At 36.9% G+C, this 5,333-nt stretch overlaps 1 pseudogene; it reads left to right on the top strand.

Moving 5' to 3' along the window:
- The first annotated feature begins 4,818 nt into the window (after positions 1-4,818).
- Positions 4,819-4,946, top strand: LOC118017657 (annotated as a pseudogene).
- Positions 4,947-5,333: the final 387 nt, after the last annotated feature.

Below are 5,333 nucleotides of genomic sequence, written 5' to 3'. Positions count from 1 at the left end.
ATGTACTCCTCTGAAAGCATCCCTCACACAGCTGTTTTTGGCATCCGCATGTCTATCACCTCCCACAGACAGAGGCTGAGATCATTGATGAAAACAGTGCGAACATGGCATGTCATTAGAAAAGAAAATTTGTCTGAGGAAGGCAATTTAGTCATGTGTATTCCGATTATGGAAGAGTCTCTAGTGTAAGCTGGTAAAATGAGTTAAAATACACACCATACAATTACTACTACCACTACTTAAAAAGACTGATATTAAGGTTTTTGCAATTTCTTCCAGAAAAAGAGTGTGATACATGGTATTGGTTGGAGGTAAATCTACTATACTGAAGTTGGAAAAAGGATTAAGTTAAAGAGTAGATCAAATATTTTTGGTTAGAGGTATCATTAAGGAAAATGTATAACCACATGGTCCTGATATGTTTGGAAATACTGTGTCACTTAGTTCAAAATAAAATATCTGAAATCAGTGAACATTAGTCAGTTTTAACAGGTGGCTGTCAGCAAGTTACCTGAAGACACTGGCATAATAAAAATGAAGAGACTCCATAGTTTTGACATCTTCTGACAACAAAAGAAAAATAACTGTGTATGGAAGTATGGGAGGATCATGGGCAGAGAAAAATGTCTTAGAATATCCAGAGAAGGGTTTAAGTCTAAGTAGGTGCCTTGAGATTGTCACCTAGAGAATGTGTTGCCTTCAGTGCCTGCCTGTTTTCCCACCAGCTGAGTAACAACTGGGTTAATAAACCACGAGTTTGTGAACTCATACTGTCTCTCAAGGCCCACTTGTCAGCATCGCTGTACAAAGGAAATCAATAATATCATTTATAGGATAGCTTTCATGGGGTGCTAATAATTGTGGCAACTCAATGCCTAGAAAAATCTCTCTACATCTTGCCATTTGCCTCTCTCAATAAGGTAGAATGGAAAGACAACTTGAATTTCATCATATTTTCTAGGAGTCTTAAAGATTTTTAAGCCCAATGCCCTCACTGGACAGATGAAGAAACACTGGCTCTAAGAAATTAGCTTATTTGTCTAAGGTCACAGGTAGTTTGCACCAAAATTTTTACCTGGTTCTTAAATCCCAAACCAGTGTACTTTGCACTCTTAGATATTTATCATCAAAAGATCTTTAACCCTCACATTGAAGTCTTTCATCCATTTTGAGTTTATCTTTGTGAATGATATTAGAGAATGGTCGAGTTTCATTCTTCTGTATATAGCTGTCCAATTTTCCCAGCACCATTTATTGAAGAGACTGTTTTTTTTCCATTGCATGTTTTTTCCTGCGTTGTTAAAGATTATTTGACCATAGAGTTGAGGGTCCATATCTGGGTTCTCTATTCTGTTCCATTGGTCTGTATGTCTGTTTTTGTGCCAGTACCACACTGTCTTGGTGATCACTGCTTTGTAAAATAGCTTGAAATCGGGCAACGTGATGCCCCCAGCTTTGTTTTTCTCTTTCAACATTTCCTTGGTGATTTGGGGTCTTTTCTGATTCCATACAAATTTTATGATTGTTTGTTCCAGCACTTCGAAAAATGTCTTGGAATTTAGATCAGGATGGCGTTGAAGGTATAGATTGCTCTGGGTAGCACAGACATTTTAACAATGTTTATTCTTCCAATCCATGAGCATGGAATGTATTTCCATCTTTTTGTGTCTTCTTCAATTTCTTTCATGAGTGTTCTGTAGTTCCTAGAGTATAAATCCTTTACCTCTTTGGTTAGGTTTATTCCGAGGTATCTTATGGTTTTTGGTGCTACTATAAATGGAACTGATTCTCTAATTTCTCTTTCTACAGTTGCATTGTTAGTGCATAAGAAAGCAACTGATTTCTGTGCATTGATTTTGTATCCTGCCATATTACTGAATTGCTGTATGAGTTCTAGTAATTTGGGGATGGAGTCTTTTGGGTTTTCCCAAAAATAAAGTATCATGTCATCTGCGAAAAGAGAGAGTTTGACTTCTTCTTTGCCAATTTGAATACCTTTTATTTCTTTTTGTTGTCTGATTGCTGTTGCTAGGACTTCTAGTTCTATGTTGAACAACAGTGGCAAGAGTGGGCATCCTTGATGCATTCCTGATCTTAAGGGAAAGGCTCTCAGCTTTCCTCCATTGAGGATGATATTCGCTGTGGGTTTTTCATAGATAGATTTTATGAACTTGAGGAATGTTCCCTCTATCCCTATACTCTGAAGAGTTTTAATCAGGAAAGGATGCTGTATTTTGTCAAATGCTTTTTCTGCATCAATTGAGAGGACCCTATGGTTCTTCTCTCTCCTCTTATTAATGTATTCTATCACACTGATTGATCTGTGAATGTTGAACCACACTTGTATCCCAGGGATAACAGGAATCCATCAAAATCCTAGAGGAGAACATAGGCAGTAACCTCTTTGAGATAGGCCACAGCAACTTCTTTCAAGATACATCTCCAAAGGCTAGTGAAACAAAAGCAAAAATAAACTTTTGGGACTTCATCAAGATAGAAAGCTTCTGCACAGCAAAGGAAAGTCAACAAAACAAAGAGGTAACCCACAGAATGGGAAAAGATATTTGCAAATGACACTACAAATAAAGGGCTGGTATCCATGATCTATAAAGAACTTCTCAAACTCAACACCCAAAAAACAAATAATCAAGTCAAAAAATAGGCAGAAGACATGAACAGGCACTTCTCTGAAGAAGACATACAAATGGCTAACAGACACATGAAAAAATGTTCATCATCATTAGCCATCAGGGAAATTCAAATCAAAACCACAATGAGATACCACCTTACACCAGTTAGAATGGCAAAAATTGACAAGGCAAGAAACAACAAATGTTGGAGAGATTGTGGAGAAAGGGGAACCCTCTTACACTGTTGGTGGGAATGCAAGGTGGTAGAGTCACTTTGGAAAACAGTGTGGAGATTCCTCAAAAAATTAAAAATAGAGCTACCCTATGACCCAGCAATTGCACTACTGGGTATTTACCCCAAAGACACAGATGTCATGAAAAGAAGGGCCATATGCACCCCAATGTTCACAGCAGCAAGTCCGCAATAGCCAAACTGTGAAAAGAGCCGAGATGCCCTTCAACAGACGAATGCATAAAGAAGATGTGGTCCGTATATACAATGGAATATTACTCAGCCATCAGAAAGGATGAATACCCAACTTTTATACTAGCATGGATGGGATTGGAGGAGATTATGCTAAATGAAATAAGTCAAGCAAGAGAAAGTCAAGTATCATATGGTTTCACTTATTTGTGGAACATAAGGAATAGCATGGAGGACATTAGGAGAAGGAAGGGAAAAATAAAGGGGGGGAAATCAGAAGGAGAGATGAACCTTGAGAGACTATGGACTCTGAGAAACAAACTGAGGGTTTTAGAGGGGAAGGGGGTGGGCGGATGGGTTAGCCCGGTGATGAGTATTAAGGAGGGCATGTACTGCATGGAGCACTGGGCGTTGAACAAAAACAATGAATCATGAATCACTGAATCAAAAAATGGTGATGTATTGTATGGTGACTAACAACATAATAAAATAAGATAAAATACAATAAAAAATAAAATAATATAAAAAAAGATCTTTAACTCAATGGAAGTATATAGCTCTCTGTACTTCTGACCACTTATATAAAAATTTACTAAAATCCAATAAAAATTATATTGGCCTTTTTTTTTTTTTAAAGATTTTATTTATTTGACAGAGAGAGACACAGTGAGAGAGGGAACACAAGCAGGGGGAGTGGGAGAGGGAGAAGCAGGCTTCCCGCGGAGCAGGGAGCCCGATGTGGGGCTTGATCCCAGGACCCCAGGATCATGACCTGAGCCAAAGGCAGACACTTAACGACTGAGCCACCCAGGCACCCCGGCCTTTTTTTCTTTAAGATGATAGACACAAATCAGTCTTGAATAATATGACTATGTATTTCAAATATGTATAAGGAAATAATTTTCATTATCCTAACAAAGATTGTTACGTAGGTTAAAACTTCTTTTGAATTATTTTATAACATAGGAGAATACCTAGGTTCCTAACTTTATTAAAGTTCTTATAGTTTTTGCATTAAAGAATCATGAAATAAGGATATTCCCTCCTTTCCTTTTATCTAGAAAAGATTATGAATATTCATCAGTTTGCTTTGTTTGTTCATTTGTTGTTGGTTTCTTTTTAGATTCTACATAAAAGTGAAATCACAAAGAATTTTTTTTCCATCTGAGTTATTTCACTTAGCGTAATACCACCAAGGTCCATCCAAGTTGTTGCAAACAGCAAGATGGATGGACCTTGGTGGTATTACGCTAAGTGAAATGAAAAAGTAATACGCCCTTTTAGATGTATATATATGTATATATCACATCTTTATCCATTCATCCATCAATTAACATTTAGCTTCTTTTCATATGTTGGCTATTGTAAACAATGCTGCTATGAACACAGAAGTACATATATCTTTTTGAATTAGTGTTTTCATATTCTTTGGATAAATTCTCAGCAGTGGAATAGCAATTTTTAAAATTATTTCATAATTTACGCTAATTTACATTCCCACCAACAGTGTACAAGGGTTCTCTTTTCTCCACATCCTCACCAACATTTGTTGTCTGAGAATAACCATTCTTTTTTTTTTAATTAACATATAATATATTATTTGTTTCAGGGGTACAGGTCTGTGAGTCATCAGTCTTATATAGTACCCAGTGCTCATTTTTAACACCTACTTTCCCCAATGTCCATCACCCAGTTACCCCATCCCCCAACACCCTCCCCTCCAGCAACCCTCAGTTTGTTTCCTACAATTAAGAGTCTCTTATGAGCTTTACACAGTGGCAGTATTGTAGCCAATGAGGTTTATCTGAGGTGCGATTATTGCTAAGAGTCTCTTATGGTTTGTCTTCTAACATGTGTGAAGTGATATCTCATTGTGGTTTTGATTTGCATCTTCCTGATAATCAGTGATGTTGAACATCATTTCCTGTGCCTATTGAACTATGTCTTCTTTGGAAAAATGTCTACTCAAGTCTTCTACCTATTTAATTGGATTGTTTTCTGTTGTTGTTGAGTTGTCGGATTTTTTAATATACTTTGGATATTAACCCCTCATCGAATATATGATTTGCACAAACCTCCCATTCAGTAGGACTGACTTTTTGTGTGTTGATGGTTTCCTTCACTATGCAGAGGCTTTTTAGTTTGACGTAGTCCCTTGTTCATTTTTGTTTCCCTTGCCTTTGAAGATCCAAAAATATATAACTAAGATTGATGTCAAGAAACTTACTGTCTTATGTTTTCTTCTAGGAGCGTTATGATTTCAGGTCTTTCATGCCAGT

This window comes from Mirounga leonina, unplaced genomic scaffold (assembly GCF_011800145.1).
Source record: "Mirounga leonina isolate KUSES-001 unplaced genomic scaffold, KU_Mleo_1.0 Mir_104, whole genome shotgun sequence".
Lineage (NCBI taxonomy): Eukaryota > Metazoa > Chordata > Mammalia > Carnivora > Phocidae > Mirounga > Mirounga leonina.
Note: the sequence above shows the minus strand (reverse complement) of the source record. Positions and strands in the feature narration are given on the sequence as shown.